This window comes from Mastomys coucha, unplaced genomic scaffold (genome assembly GCF_008632895.1).
Source record: "Mastomys coucha isolate ucsf_1 unplaced genomic scaffold, UCSF_Mcou_1 pScaffold22, whole genome shotgun sequence".
In the NCBI taxonomy this organism is placed as follows: Eukaryota; Metazoa; Chordata; class Mammalia; order Rodentia; family Muridae; genus Mastomys; species Mastomys coucha.
In genome coordinates this window covers 135,576,498-135,593,780 of record NW_022196905.1, presented here as the reverse complement: position 1 = coordinate 135,593,780, position 17,283 = coordinate 135,576,498, and the positions used below count along the sequence as shown (strand labels likewise).

At 38.2% G+C, this 17,283-nt stretch overlaps 1 protein-coding gene across 1 annotated transcript in view; it reads right to left on the bottom strand.

Moving 5' to 3' along the window:
• Sdk1 (sidekick cell adhesion molecule 1) overlaps positions 1-17,283 on the bottom strand; it is a 976,484-nt gene that overhangs the window by 920,868 nt on the left and 38,333 nt on the right. The window lies entirely within an intron of this gene.

Sequence of the window (17,283 nt, the reverse complement as noted above, 5' to 3'; positions counted from 1 at the left end):
TGTAAGCATCATCATGCCCTTAGCAAGCATCATGTCTGAGATAAGGTGATGGACTCTCCCCTACACCCTACCTCCCTCTAATCCTATCTTACTGGTATCTCCATGTGGTACACAGCCAACTTACCCAGCATGCTCAAGAGTCTGATCTTGCTTCTAAAAACAACAGAGCCTCCTTAAAAGATTTTAGACAGAAGGGCAACAAATTACTTGACATTGCCATTTAGAAAACATGCAACTCTAAATCTTAAAAAGCAGACCATAAAATTGTTTGGACATAGAAACACCAAAAGCCATCTATCAATGGGACTGAATTAAAAGAAGTGTTTCGATTCTTACAGTTTGAAAGGCTAAGAGAAAACAATAGTTAAGAAAGAACAGTGTGTGATGGTTGCATTGTTAACAAACAGAATACGAGATCACTGTTATCACAGGAGTCCAAGATGTATGAATCCAAACGGTCAATCTCATCCCAGCCAACCCCTGATCAACGCCAGCAATAAGCAGCATGAGAAAGATCTCCAGTCCATGGCCCAAGACTCTTACTATGACAAGAAAACACAGGTGGGAAACATTGTGACAGGAAAGGCATGAGCACAGGTGCACACACCATGGAAGGATTTTGAGGACAGTCATGGCTCAGGCTTAGAAGCTGGGCTTCTACGAGCATGTCATATGCATGAGTGAGAGAACTTACCAAAGTCCTATTTCCAAAAGCAACTTTCTGAAATCATGAAAACACACGTTATTGAATGATGGTTGCTTTATTTTGTTGTTTTAAAAGGCCTCATGGTACAAATATGTGAGTATAATATCTTAAAGTATTTCACAACATCGAGTCTGGATTTTATGAAACCATTTCTCAGAATAGCATGATTTCTTCAAAAGTCACAGCTACTTCAGGCTATTTACATGGTATGTTTATATTAAATTAGGAGGTTTGCTCTATTTCTTTGTAATCTCATTTAACAAATGCTATGTTCCAGTACCTTTTTGCAATGTGTTCTTTTGATGTTAACATATTTAAGCACTGAATAGCTACTATGAAACAAGTCAGAGCTTACAGAACATAGACCATTATATCTGCAAAAGCATCCACACTGTAGAACCAATAAATCATCTGAAAATAAAATCCTCCAACTCAAAAGAAAAAAAAAATCGCCTAATAGCATTCCTTCCATGCACTACCGTGCAGTAGTGATCAAAACATGTTCCAAAGAGCCCCCGGCTTCTGCAGCAACACTTGAAGGCTTCCGACTTTTAAAAATAGGTCGTTTTTTTTTTTTTTAACTCTGTAATAAAGCACAAGAGTCATTGTGAAAGGAGTGTAACTTCCAAATTTTCCATGGAGAAGTCCCCCAGAGCACCACCTTATGCAGTGAGGTTCATCTGTGCATGTGCAGGCCCTGCAATAAAGCAAATCTGACATTACCATACAAGGGAATGGCTCGTGGTTATCATGTCATTAGACACAAAGGCTCAGCATTCATCAGTTTCCATATCTGGGATGGCTGAGAGTTTATGTTCTCTCTCACTGAACTATATTACCAAGCACACTTCTGCAACACGCATGTGCCAGATAAAATTATACCCCAGGCAGGAACAGGCTCATCTGACTGCAACGTGCTTCTAGCATGCCATTATGTCCAGCAACAGCAAATGAGGACACAATATCCATCTATTCTGAGGCCATAATATAGTTTTAATGTTTGTTGCAAATTTGTCGATCTTTCTTTTCTATTTATGATAATAACAAGAGCAGCTGTCACATTTTTATTCAGCATGGAAATAAAAACTTTCCACAATTCTCTTTTAAGCTCCTGTATCAGTATGACTAAAGCCCATCTTGAAATTGAAAAAAAAAAAAAAAAAAAAAAAAAAAAAAAAAAAAAAAAAAAAAAAAAAAAAACTATTTTAAAGCTAGTAACTGCCACTACTTAAATCAGAGTTTTCTCAGATATCATACAACTAAAATGTGTAAACAACTGAATCCTGAGCTTTGGACAAAGCCTTCATTTTGCAGGAATGAAAGCAGTTCTAGAGATTATTAGCATAGTAATGTGAATGCACTTAACACTATATAACTGTATACTTTAAAACAGTTAAGATATAAATTACAGTGTTAGATATTACAATTTTCAGAACATTTTTAAAAATTGGTCATGAAGGAGATTTGGTTTTTTTTTTCTTTTGTTAGGAGTAGGAAAGCCATTTAATTCTATAGATTTTCCCTGCATGTGCTTTTGATTGTGCTCTATAAACTTCGGTAGGAAACATTCCTTTTATTGCTTTGCTTAATCTAACTAAACTTTTAATTAAAATTTATCTATATTTTCAGGTTTTAGGATTTTGTGTGATGTGTTAACCAATCCTGCTTCCTTTTTGTATTTAGATGCTATCTTTTACCTATCTTTTTATTTTCATCTTTAACAACTGGATTGTGACTTGTTCTCAGCTGCGTTTTTAAAAAGTGGTCTCCAATCTTGTTTCTTAATAAAATTTTAATTTTATTTACTTATTGGAGACAGTATTTCATGTAGTTCAAGCTCGACTCCAACTTACTATGTAACTGAGGATGACCTTGAACTTCTGATTTTCTAGCTTCTACCGCCCAAGCGTTTGGATTAATAGGGGTACGCCATTGCATCCAGTTTAAGCAGTGCTGGAATGGAACCCAGGGTTTGTGCATGCTAGGCAGACTCTCTTCAAGCTGAGTTTCATCCCCAGCCCCATCCACATTTTTCCAAGTACTATTTTCTTACAAGGTAATTCTAAATTCACATATAGTTGAATGAAATGCTTGTGATTCCACTAACCTTTCATCGTTTGTCAAAACATATCACCAACAGTATCTATAATGAAACACCACACCAACCTATTGACAATGACATAGCCAAGATGTGGCAGAACATGTTCACCACCACACAGATGCACATGGTAGGCTCATTAGCCATTCATGTTCTTCCAACCTTCATCTGCTGCTGAACTACTAGGAACCACACATCAGGTTTCTGTTCACCATGTACTGTCATTTACAATTATATAGATCACATCATGTGATGTGTACTCTTTTAGAGACAGATGTTGTCACTCTGTAGAGCCTCACCTTTTGTTCCTTTTTATTGTGAGAAATAGTCATGATAAAGATGTACTTCTGTTTGGGTAATCATTTAGTAAGCCACTCAAGGATTGCTGGGTTGGTTCCAGTGTGGAAAAAAAAAATCGCTTCTAGGACCATTTGTGTCCAGGCTCTTACACAACTGTTTTCATTTCTCTGGAACAAACATGTAGGCCTGCATCTGCTAGGCTGTCAGTTCTATAGTGCGGCTGTACCACTTCCATCCCACAGCCATGTGTTAGTGATGCTCTCATGCTCTCTCTCTCTCTCTCAGTCCTCACAGGCATTCAATGCTGTCAGTGCCTTTTATTTTGACCATTTAATAGTAGTTTCTCCATGCAGTTTTCTCATTTCTCTATTGGCTAATGATGCTGCATACATTTCCCCTGGTGTTATTTACTATCTTATAGATGGTTTCTCTAGCATCTCTGTGTGTAAATGGCTTTTGCTCATTTTCTAACTGGACTAGTTCATACCATCACACTTTGAAAGTTCTTTATATATTTTAGATGCTGCTCTTTTGGATAGTATACAGACATATCTACTTTAAACATTTTCTACCACTCTACCTTGACTTTTCTTTCTCTTTATGTGATCTTTCATGAACTAAAAGCTCTTCAACTTAAGGGATACTTTCTTTTTACAGGATATCATTTTATAATGGATTATATTTTTGTGTGATATTAAGAATTCATTGTCTAGTCTATGATCTTGAAGACTTGTTCCTATTTTTTCCTAGAGCTTTCATATTTTTCACATTTAAATCCATAATCTGAGTTCAACTTATTTAAGGTTTAATTTTTTGTTTGTTTGTTTGTTTGTTTGTTTTGGTGGGGTTTGGTTTTTGTTTGGTTTGGTTTTGTTTGCTTTGCTTTTTTTCAAGACAGGACTTTTCTGTGTAGCCATGGCTGTCCTGGAACTCACTGTTTAGACCAGGTTGGCCTCAAACTCAGAAATCTGCCTGCCTCTGCCTCCCAAGTGCTAGGATTAAAGGCATGTGCCATAAGGTTTAGAATTTAAATTGAGGTTTATCATTTTGTTTTTGGATATCTGTTCTAACACCATTTTAAAAAAAAAATCTTTTTTGTGTGTGTGTGTGTGTGTGTGTGTGTGTGAGAGAGAGAGAGAGAGAGAGAGAGAGAGAGACAGAGACAGAGACAGAGACAGAGACAGAGACAGAGAGACAGAAAGACAGACAGAGAGAGAGACTCTGGGAATCAAACTCAGTTGGGAGAAAGCACCCTTACCCACTGAGCCATATGGGTCCAGTACTGGTATATTTCTTGCTTATTCTATTGTTTTGACTTAAAGAGCTATTCTCTTTGTCAACATCATATCACCATAATTATTGTAATTATAGGAAAGCCATTAGTACCATTACAGTCATCCAATCAACTGTATTCTTTTGCAATACTGCTTTACCCATTCTGAAACCTATGCCTCTCTATAGAAGGAAAGAAGGAAGGAAGGAAGGAAGGAAGGAAGGAAGGAAGGAAGGAAGGAAGGAAGGAAGAGGAAAGAAGGAAGGAAGGAGAGAGAGAGACAGAGAGAGAGAGGAAGAATTAGTAACTCAGTCTAAGATTTTGTAGAAATGCATAAATTTGAAGCTGGCACATGACTCAGCATTTAAGAGACCTTGCTCTTCCAGAGGACCTAAGTTCAGTTCCTAGAACCCATGTTAGAAGACTCACAACTACCTGCAACTCAAGCGCCAAGAGACCCAATGCCCTCTGGCCTCTACAGACAATTTTACACATGTGGCATGCACACACACACACACACCACAAAATAAAATATTGTAAAAATAAATTGCATAATTTAAGAATTAACACATTTACTATTGTGAATCTTGTAGTACTTGTGAATAATATATGTCAATATTTAAATACTCTGATTTCTTTAATCGCCATTTAAGTTTTCAGTACAAAAATCCTATACATGTTGAAGTTTATACTCATGTGTTTTATATCCTTTGGAAAAACTATAAATGACAGTATGTTAATTTCAGTTGCCTCCTATTTCTTGTCAGGATACAGAAATGTGACTTTTGAGTTTATTTGTAGTGATTATACTATTTGTTTACTACAGAGGTTCTGGGAACTGAAGAGATGGCTCAGTGATTCAGAGCATTGGTTGTTATTCGAGAGGACCTGGGTTTGATTCATCTACATGTATAATGCCACCTAGGAGATCCTTCTGACTTCCTGAACACTAGGCATACATGTAGTTCATAGACACACATGCAGGCAAAACATTCTTCACATGAAATAAAATAATCTTTAAAAATCAAGTTGTTCTTTTGTACTACATTCCTTGGGATTTTCTATACAAACAGTGATTCAACCTATAAAAAAATAAAAGATAGTTTTGCTTTTCTTTTGCATCTGCTTGCCTTTTTGTCCTTTTTCTTGTATTGGTACATAGTTAGAATGTCCATTATCACTGCAAGGCAAAGTAACTGTACTCATCCTGGCCTTGTTTCCAATCTGAGAAGGAGCAACCCATTTTTCAATGGAAGATTTGCTCTTGGCCAGAGGTAGTTTGTAGCTGAGGAAAAAAAATCTTCTTTATTTCTGACTTTCTAACATTTACTCATTAATGATGTTGGGTTTTACTAAGTGCCTTTGGGGAAATCAACTGGCAGATCATATGACAGATTTAAGTGACTTACAAATGTTCAATCGAACTTTGAATACCTGAAATAAACCTCTTTTGATTATATTAGATCTGTTGTTGGATTTAATTCACTAGTAAATTTTGAAGATAATAGTCTCTAAGTTCATGAGAAATGTGGGTTACAAAGTTTTGTTGATGTATTTGATTTATCTCAGGGTAAAAGAAAACTCATAAAATGAATATTGAGCACTCCTTTGGAAAACAGCTGAATAAAACTGGTGTTAATTTTTCCTTGAGTGTTGGTAGGTGCCTAAAAAAATCTGGGTCCAGAGATTTTTGGCAGAAGTTTTCAAACTAAGATTTCACTTTCTTTAATGGTCCTGCACTTAGATAAGTAGTCTCAACTTGTTTGCTTCATCTTGGTTGAGACTGGTAGGTCTTAGATTTTGATTTTAGAAAATCTTAAACAACTAAACTAGACATTCCTATTAAGTTGTAGAATTACAAGTACAAAGGTTTTCCCCAGCAGTAATTCATTCTATTGTTTTAACTGTATAATCTGTAGTGATGGCCTCTTCTTTACCACTGTGAAATGTCCTTGTCCCTTTGTCATTCTATCTATTGTTGCATCAATTATTGATCTTTCCCAAGGAAGTGTCTCTGATATCTATTCTCTGCATCCTTCTGCTTGCTCTGGGCTGGCTTCTCTTGTTCTTCTTCTCACTGCATAAAGTTGCAGCTTGAGTTGGTCTGACCATTCCTCTTTCCAAACATAATCACTTAGTGGTATAAGTTTCCTTCTTAGTACTGCTTCAAGCTACATCCTGTGTTTGATATATTATATTTTCACTTTTAAGTGTTTAAAACTTTATTTCATGGACTTAGACTTGTGGATTTAAAAGTATATTGTTTGATTTTCAAGTGTTTGAAGGTCTTGCTGTTGACATATTTTTAGTTTGATTCCATTACTCACAGAATATACTTCATAAAATTTCAATCTTTTAAAATTATATTAGATTCCATAACCCAAGATCATGACTGTATTGATTAATGCTCTGTGAGCAAATAAAAATAGTAGTTTGTTATTTATAGAAGCATTTCTATGTTTCTAAATATTAGGTTTATTTTTGCTGATTTCCTTTCTAATAGACTTGCTGAAGATGGAGTAAAAACTCCAAGATTTTACCTGATTTACTGAATAGATCTATCTATCTGCAACTCTTTAATTTCTTAAATTCAACTTCCCTACTTCTCTTTTCTGCTCTATTAGTTTTCCTCATATCGTTGGAGGCTCTTTGGAATGTGCCTATATAGAACTGGTGTGTCTTCCTAATAGATGGATCCTTTTATTTTTATGCAGTATCTCGGTGTCTAGCACCCTACTCTGAAATTCACCTTTTCTGACCTTACTATAGACACTCCTGCTTCATTACTGCTCATACAATATACCTCTTCTCAGCCTCTGTTTTCAACCTAGGTCATTGTGTTAAAGTGAGTTTCTTATCAACAGTATGGTTTTGGGACATTTTTATCCAATTCACCAATCCCATTCCTTCAAATGGTATGTACAGATTACCTACACGTTCAGCAATTCCAAGTGCATGCTTATTTGTGATGATTATAACCCAACTTCTGCTATAAATTGAAAATACTGTGGGTTAAAAATGCACTGAATATACACAACTCAGTATAAACATTCTCAGGACACATTAGCTTAGAGTTAGACAAAATCAACACAACGCCTATTTTACAGGCAAGTGGTAAATAATGTAACTTACCAAATACTGTACTAAAATGGAAAACAGGATGGTTGTATGAGAATACTATCACATTATCAAAAATGCGAAAATATCCTAAACTGAACCATCCAGTCTGGAATAAAGAATGTTATACGGTGGCCATAAGCTTTTCATTTAATTATGTTTCTCCTTTCTTGCCTTTATTTATGAGAGTTATGAAAGCCTTTTATAATTCCATCATAATTTGTACAGTGTTATTGATTATTTTACATGTTATTTTATCGTATGCTATGTATCATTTTATCACTACAAATGAAGGACAGAAAGAAACACAGTCTACTTAAACCATTTTAACCAATTTTTACTATAATTAATTGTTTCTTCTGTATATAGCACATCATACTGGATTTTAATTTTAGCTTCAACCATGAAGCAAGCTTTAAGAAGATCTTGAGCAGTCTCTACTGTTGCCTATTTTTAACTGTTCAGTGTCACTGAATGTCAAAGCCTCTGCTATCTCCCATGCTTTGGACAGCTTCCTGTACTTAACCTTTAATAGTATGTTTGTCAGCAATAAACTCTCAGGTTTCTTCCACCCAAGGTTTCATTTCCCTCTTCAGTCCTAGAGGATACTTTGGTTGCATATAGAACCTGTGATTAATAGCTCTTCTATTAGTACTTGGAAAGCTCTGTGTCACTTCTTTCTGGCCCCAGTACTACAGACAAAAAGGCTCCTCTTGCTCAGACTCCTCATCTTTGGCTTGTAGAAATTTAATGGTTGTATCAGTTACTTTTCTGTTGCTGTGATAAAACATCATGACCAAAAGAAACTTATGGAAGAAGGAATCTGTTTTTGCTTTAATTCCACAGGAACCATCATAGTGGAGAGGCATTCAGCAGGTGACAGGCATGGACCACAGCAGGAAGCTGAGAGCTCACAACCTCAACCACAAGCATGAAGCAAAGGAGGAACACTGGATAAGGGGAGAGACTGTCAACACTCAAGCCTTGTCCCCAGTGATGTACTTCCTCCTTAATCCTCAATCTCCCTAAACGATCCAACCAACTGAGAACCAACTCTTCAAGCCTATGGGAGACATTCTTACTCAGACATCATGATTATGATACATCTTGGCATGGAATTAATTATCCTTTCTTTCTGGAACTTAGATGCTAGGGGATAGTAAAGTTCTTTCAATATTTTTGCTCTGGTGTTCTTTAAGTTCACTGTTTTTGTAGACTTTGTCCTACTCTGCTACTGTGCCCCATACGGTATAATTATTTTCTGTTCTATAATTTCCTTTGGTTCTTTTTAAATACAAATAATTCTATTTCTTAAGTCAGGCTTCCTAATCTCTTATTTTGAGGATTTGTAATGGCTTGTTAGAACACTGTTGTCATGGTGTCTTCTAATCCAGATGAGATGAATCTCAAGTGTTGGCACCCGTTGACTGGAGTTGTATTTCTAGTTCTTAGATAAGTAATTTTCATCCTGTGTGTCTGATAGTAAGACACTGGCTCCTCCTTTACTTCAGTTGGAAGGCAGTTTCCCCCATTAAAATATATAATACCAGTGACTGGTAGGATACATGTTCTGATAACTGCTGTGGCCTCCCTCTCTGCCATTACAGTGACAGAAGTGAAGCATTGACTTACGCTAGAGTTCCACAGACAGCTAGGGTGGACATTCAGCTCACTGATGTCTTCTCAGTTGAAATAGGATTCCAATTTACCACTTCAGTTTGCCTCCATGAAAGTTGATAAGCTTCCCCTCCTGGTTCAAGCTACCATTAGGGATGGGGACTAAGCAACCAATAGTCTCCATTTATGCCAGGGAAAAAGAGGGAGGAAAGAGTGTCAATTAGCCACAAACCTTAGTTTATTTTTGGAGCTCACAGGTGTGGAAGCTGAGGGCAGGACAAGGAGACAACAGAAGTCAAGTGCAATGGTATTTAGTCCCTATCTACACCACCTACTGGTAGCTACTGGGCATTGGAAATTCAGCTCCAAGATGGATACGGCCAACATTGCCCTGGCAGAACAGTTGGAACACTGCTTGCTTTTGCCAGGTGTAGAGTCAGCTCCCCACCAGGCCTGTTAGCATGACCTATAGGGGAGAGGGGACCTATATCTACCATGAAAGAAGGCAGGGAATGTTTATTGCATGCTTCCAATCTCTAGGTAGTGGGACTAAAACATGCTGCCTGTTTGCAATGCCTGGGAAGGTAGGAAAGGCAAATACCTTGGTGTTTGGCTGCAGTAGGGCAAGTATTCACAAAAAGTACTCACAAAAGTTTTCTTCTGTTAGATCACCTGTCCCTGCTTTGGGCATCGAGAAAATGGTCTTGTGGGAGTTTTCATCTGTGTCTGTCAATAGCTGAGAGAACTAAAGAGAACTTCAACACCCTATACTGGACATGTGGTTGACAATAAAGAAACTTATAGAACTCACTAGCTTGTCACTTTGCAAATCCTCAGGATACCACCTCCCTGATCTAGTGGTCACGTCTGTAGAGTCAGGGTTGAAAATAATGAAATGAGCATTTCAGCCAGGGAAGCAGGTAGGCTAACTACAGATCTTCCCCTCCAAAATTCCTACCCAACCCCTTGGTTTATTCCAGCCCCCAACTTCAACAGGCATTCCCTGGGAACCCATAGGCCACTCCAGCTAGGGAAGAAAGTATGCTGACTGCAGATCCTCACTTCTCCCTCCATTCCTCTAAGACTAATTCTCCCAAGCCTTAACCCCAGCTCTGTAGCTGTGGCATTTCCTTACCCTTTGACCCCATTCCCAAGGGACTAAGCAGTCTTGATGGAACATACTACTTTTCACCCTCCTGTGGACCCTGTCGAAACCCCACTCCTTGCCCATCCCCATTCTTAAGTGTCAGCTACCAATACCCAGAAACACAGTAGCTAAACTAATCAGAATACCAGAAGAATTTCCTACCAGGCAACACACAACCGCCACACTCTCCTAAGAAACAGAAAGATGGGGGCAGGTGGGACAAGGTGGCACATACCTTTAACCTCAGAACTTGAGGCAGAAGCAGAGGCAGAGGCACAGGCAGAGGCACAGGCACAGGCAGGTATTCACCTCTGTGAGTTCGAGGCCAGCCTGGTCTACATAGTGAGTTCCAAAGAATTTAATCTCTAGCTGGGCAGTGGTGGCACTTGCCTTTAATCCCAGCACTCTGGAGGCAGAGGCAGGGGGATCTCTGTGAATTCAAGGCAAGCCTGGTCTTCATAATGAGTTCTAGGACAGCCAAAACCACACAGAGGAATTCTGTCTTGAAAAGCAAACAAACAAAACAAAACAAACAAACAAACAAAAGAACCAGAGAGAATAACAGAAACAAAAAGGAACAAAACACCCACTCAACAAAGACAAGACCAGATATCAGCACCTAGAATTACAATCTTTCCAATCCCAGATGCCTAAATGCCAGTGTAAAAATACAATCAATAACAGCCAGAACAATATATCTACACTAGTGTCAAGCAACATTACCACAAGCAAGCCCTGAATATTGTATAATAGCTGAAGCACAAGAAATTGACCTTCAAATAGATTTTAAGAATATAATAGAAGTCCTTAAGTAGGAGATTAATAAATTCCTTTTAAAAATCTATGAGAGCACAAACAATGGAAGTAAATAAATAAAACAGATAAAGATGGAACAGAGACTATAAAAGCAGCCATCCAATGACTACCCTGACTTGAGACCCATCCCACGTGAGAGAGCCAACCCTGACACGATTAATCATACTCTGCTATGCTTGCAGACAGGAATCTAGCATATCTGTCTCCTGAGAGGCTTCATCCAACAGTGGATAGAGGTAGATGCAGAGACCCACAACCAAATATCAGTCAGAGCCTGGGTAATCTTGTGGAGGGGTAAGGGATAGAAGTGAGGAAGTTGAAGGGGTCAAGAACCCCATAAGAAGACACATAGAGTCAACTAACCTGAGACCATGGGGCCTCACAGAGCCTGGGCTATCAAGCAGGGAGCATGAAGGAGCTGGACCTAGATCCCCTACATATCTGTAGCAAATGTGTAGTTTGGTGTTCATGTGGTTCCCCTAACAAGTAGAACATGGGCTGTCTCAGTCTATGTTCCCTGCCATTGGATCCTGTTTCCCTATACTTTGACCTGAATGGGTCTCAGTGGGAGAGGACCAAATGCCTCAGGTTGGGGTGGTATCCCCTAGAATACAAGAGATGGAAGAATGAAACTCAGGCATAGAAGACACAATAGGAGAAATAGATAATGACAGTGGTCAAAGAAAATGTTAAACCCAAAAAAAACCCTGACACAAAACATCCAGGAAATCTAAGACACTAAGAAAAGACCAAATCTAAAATAGGGAAATATAAAGGAGAAGAAATCCAGGTCGAAAGGCAGAGAAAATATTTTCAACAACATCATAGAAGAAAATGTCCCTAACCTAAAGAAGGAGATTCCTATCAAAGGTATAAGAAGCATACAGAACAACAAATAGACTGGACCAGAAAAGAAATTCACCTTGGCACATAATAACAAAACAGTAATCATATGGAACAAAGAAAGAATATTAAAAGCTGCAAGGAAAAAGACCAAGTTATATATAAAGGCAGACCTATTAAAATAACACCAAAGTTCTCAATGGAGAATTTAAAAGACAGAAGGGCCTGGACATGTTCTACATACTCTAAAAGACCACAGATGCTAGCCCAAATTACTATACTCAGCAAAACTTTCAATCACAATAGATGGAGAAAATAAGACATTCCATAATAAAACAAAATTTATATAACATCTATTAGAAAGTACTAGAAGGAAAACTCCAAACAAGAGGTTAACCTCAATGAATGAGCCAAGAAAATACAATGAATGTATAATCCCACACCAGCATATCAAAAGAGGACAACACACACAAGCACGCACACCCCCCCCCAAAATAACAGGAACTGACAAAATACTGCTTGCTCATTGATATCTCTCAATATCAATGGGCTCAATTCTCCAATAAAAAAGACATAGACTAACAGAATGGATGTGAAAATACGATCCATCCTTCTGTTGCATCCAAGAAACATACCACAACATCAAGGGTAGCTATCATTTAAGGGTAAAACAATTTAAACAGATATTCCAAGCAAATGGACATAAGAAATGGAATGATGTAGCCATTTTAATATCTGAGAAAACAGACTTCTAACTAAAACTAATCAGAAGTGATTGGAAGGGACACTACATACTCATCAAAGAAAAAATCCACTAAGAGGACCCTGCAATTCCTAACATCTACATACTATACACAGGACTACCCAAGTTCATAAAAGAAATTCTACCACAGGTTAAATCACATATTGACCCTCTCAAATTGATAATAGGAGACTTCAATACTCACTCTTGCCAACAGAGAGGTCAACTAGACAAAAACTGAACAGAAAAGTGCTGGCACTAACTGACCTTATAAAACAAGTGGACCTAACAGATACTTATAAAACATTTCACCCAAACACAAAAGAATGCACCTTTCTTCTTAGCACCTCATAGATGTTTCTGCAAAACTGACCACATACTCAAACACAAAACAAGTGTCAACAGATAAAAGAAAATTGAAATAAAACCCTGCGTCCCATCTGACCACCACAGACTAAAGCTAGATATTAACAACAGAAACAACAGACAGCTTACAAACTCATGGAAACTGTACAACTCTCTACTGAAATAAAAAAAAAAATGGGTCAAGATAGAAATTAAGAAAGAAATTAAAGAAGGGCCACTGTATGTAGAATAATTTAAATAGATCCATACTTATTACCATACATAAAAACCAACACCAACTTTCAACATAAAACCAGACACACTGAGCCTCATAGAAGAGAAAGTGGGGAACAGCCTTGAATTCACTGGCACAGGAAAAGACTTTGTAAACAGAACATCATTAGCACAGGTACTGAGGAAAACAATTCATAGATGGTACCTCATGAGACTGAAAAACTTCCACATAGCAAAGAGCACTGACATTCAGATAGACTGGAAACCTATGGAATGGGAAAAGATTTTTACCAACTACACATTCATCCAATAGAGGGCTAATATCCAAAATACATAGACAGACTGACAAATTAGATAGATAGATAGATAGATAGATAGATAGATAGATAGATAGATAGACAGATAGATGGGCAGGTGGGTGGGTGAGTAGGTGGGTGGATGGATGATAGATAATTACGTAGATAGATGGATAGAGATTTTCAAAAATATGACATCTAAAATACATCCAAAAGCTAGATATAAAGAAAAGAAATAATTCCATTTAAAAAATAATTATTGGTTGGTTACTCCCACAAGCTTTGCACTACCATGGCTTTAATACATATTGCAGGCAGGATACCACTGTAGATCAAAGGGTTTGTGGTTAGATTTAGTGTTTATGTTTCTCTTTGTGTAGCATGCACAATATCTGATTTGACTTAAGGTCCCCCCTATGAGGTGGAACCCATACTCCTTTGGTAATCAAGAACCAGAGATGAAATAGACTTGGGACATAGTAATAAATTCAAATACTATTGTTCTTTTTAAAAGTAGCAATAAAATGACTCCTACTGACATTTTGTTATACTCATAGATCAATGCCTTGATCAGCCATCAGAGAAGCTTCTTCCTACGGCAGATGGGAACAATCACATAGACCCACAGACAGACAGACGTAGTTAGAGACCTTGAAAGACTAAGCCCTAAACAGAATGTTGTCATCAAATTCCTCCACTCAGAGATCAGGGAACCATGCGGAAGAGGAGGCGAAAAGAATGTAAAAGCCAAAGGGGATGGAGGACACAATGTAAACAAGGTCCCCAAATCAACATGATCAATGGATATATGAATTTACAGGAACTGAGCAGCTCACACAGGGTCTCCACTTGTCTGCACCAGGTCCTTTGCATATTACATTATGGCTTCTAGTTTAGTGTTTTTATGAGATTCTTGAGTGTATGAACAAGTGAGTCTCTGTTTTTATGCTTTCTCATAGGCTTTTTTCCTTCTGTTTTATCCAATTCTGATGTGTTAGGTTTTGCTTTATCATATCATATCATATCATATCATATCATATCATATCGTATCATATCATTTATCCCTTAGAAGCCTGTATGCTTTCTAATGAGAGACAGAAAGGGAATGGATCTGGATGGGAAGTGAGGTAGAAAGACACAAGGAGAAACAGAGGGAGGAGAAACTATAATCAATATACATGAAAAAAATCTATTTTTAATAAAAGGAAAGAAAGGAAGGAAGGAAGAAAAAGAGGAAGGAAGGGAAAGAGAGAGGGGAGAAGAGGGAGGGAAGAAGAAACTTTTCCTGACTGATACAGCTTTGGTCAGGTTGCTCTTCATTCGAATTTTTTCCTCTTGGTAACTGAAGGTTCTATAGTGATCTCTCTCCTTAATATTTATGTTACCTTCCCCCTCAGCAGTCATCAATCACATATTTTACCATCATTTCTTCAAACTTCTTCCACAAGGACATTTTAGTCTTCCAATCAGACAAAGCTTTCAGAAAAAAACTGTGATCATCACCTTTCACATAATTGAGTACCTAGTGATGTAGGGAGCAAAGAGAGAATAAGACAGGGACAAAATGAATTTTCTTTCCCCATGAAGCTTATATTGTGTGGGGATGGGAGAAAATACACACACTGATTTTTACCAATCCCTAATGGTATACAGGGAGGAAATGGGTAACAGTGCAAACATAAGTATGGTAGGTCTGAGGGACAACCAACCATAGAAGGAGATTTCCAGGAGCATACACAGAACTCTGCAGCCTATTTTAAGAATTTCAAATTATTTTCCAAGTGAATTTGCCTCCCAAGTGAGCAGTGGGCAGGTGTAACCAAATGCATGTCAGTCTGATTACTAAATATGGAAGTTAAGAGCAAAGTTGGGATGCCGTTCAGCAAGAGACCAGGATGAGATTCAACAAAGGAAACTGAGTGGGCTTCAGACAGCAAGGTGGAAAAGGAAAGAGTCTCAGACATTATGTAAGTGAAGAAGCATTTCCAAGAAGGAAAGATAGTTGGATGGTGTCACATGTTCATGAAGATCATGAATCTCTGGTAGGTTTTAAGTTCCTCCTTACACCTGCCCATCTTATATGCTGGATCCAGTCTCTGGAGAGTATCAGTCTCTGGGGACTTTGCTGATGACTCTCATATCTTTCCTACACTCCATATATGGATGTTACTGCAATGTATGGTATTGGAAAAGAACAGAGGAATGGTGAAATAATACTTAACTCAAATTTACACGCAACAATTTCTTTTTCTCTTAGATGCCAGTCAACTGCTAAGAGCAAAGGGGTCAGTGAGTAAGAACTGCTTGGGAGGCAGAGGCAGGAGGATTTCTGAGTTCGAGGCCAGCCTGGTCTACAGAGTGAGTTCCAGGACAGCCAGGGCTACACAGAGAAACCCTGTCTTGAAACACCAAAAAAAAAAAAAAAAAAAAAAAAAAAAAAAAAAAAAAAAAAAAGAATTGCTATGTTAAAGTAAAAAGCCTATTACTAAGGACAAGCAAAAGGCCTGTAAAATATGTCTAAAAAGAAATCGTCTATGGCTGGAGACTAATATATGAGACAGCTAAGAACAGGCTTCCATCTTCTACACCAGCCTTGTCTTAGTGAACTGAGGGTCTCAGCAGCCAAACACTCTTCTTACCTATCTTGTATTCAAGTTCTGGACTGGTCCATTATAAACATAAACTGTATAAGATGTAAGTCAGTTTATCCTACCAAAGAATAGAACTGAACTAAGTGGGAAGAGGAGTGCTATGCAACCTACCTACCTTGCTTCAGGCACAGGAGGTGAGCTGGTGTGTTTCTGGGATTCGGCACCACAGCAACAGGAGCAGCTGTAGAGGCAGTCAGCTTTCTGACTGGGATAGACACTGACTAGCCAGCAGTTTACTTGCACAGGTACTTCTAGAGATGCTTTCAAGATACCACAAAAATTTACCAAAAGCAGAGAAAGTGAGGAGTTCTCATTGGGTCAGAGTATGCATGACAGAATTGTTCAAAACTCAGAGTCCATACAGTGCAGCTTCCAGATGACCCTGAAGTCCAAGCCAAGTATAGAAAGAAAGAAAACCACTGTCAACAAACAAGAAGCCAGAGATAATGAAAGACTCAACATGGATGAGACCATCTACAAAAAGGGAAGACAAGGAGGGAAAGAGCATTCGCCAACTTCAGTACCAAAGCTCTCTTGCCCTCATTCAACAGTCGCCTACAGTTAGGAAACAAGAACACCTTTTCAGCAAGCAGGATACCTGCTGCATGCACCATTACTACATGTGCTCCAGGCACCAGTGGATTTCCTAGAATGGGTGAGACATTCGAGGTATGTACAAGTCTGAGAACATCGCAGTATTTTGGCTAAGAACCTGCTATGTCAGCTCTATGAAGTGTTGCTGACCTTCATTAGGAATCAGGTCCTCAAGGCAACAAAACCACAGGAAGCAACCTGGCTCCCAATTTCTCAGGCAAGAGATTTGAATTTATTCACTGACAGCATACCTGTGAGAATGCCAAAGTTAAATACACTGCCTGGAGTTTCAAGCTCTTCCCTTCTCAGCACAACCCTTACAAAAAAGGTTAGGTTCTGCTGTCAGCAAAAGGCAAAAGCCCTTTTCTGGACAGTGAAGCCCATTCCCCAGGCTGCACCATCAGCTCCCATCAGTGACAATCTCAGCGCAGCAAACTGAATAACTGTTCAACTTAATGTGTTAATATTATTTAGGCACCTTCAATAATGTAATGTGAATCACAT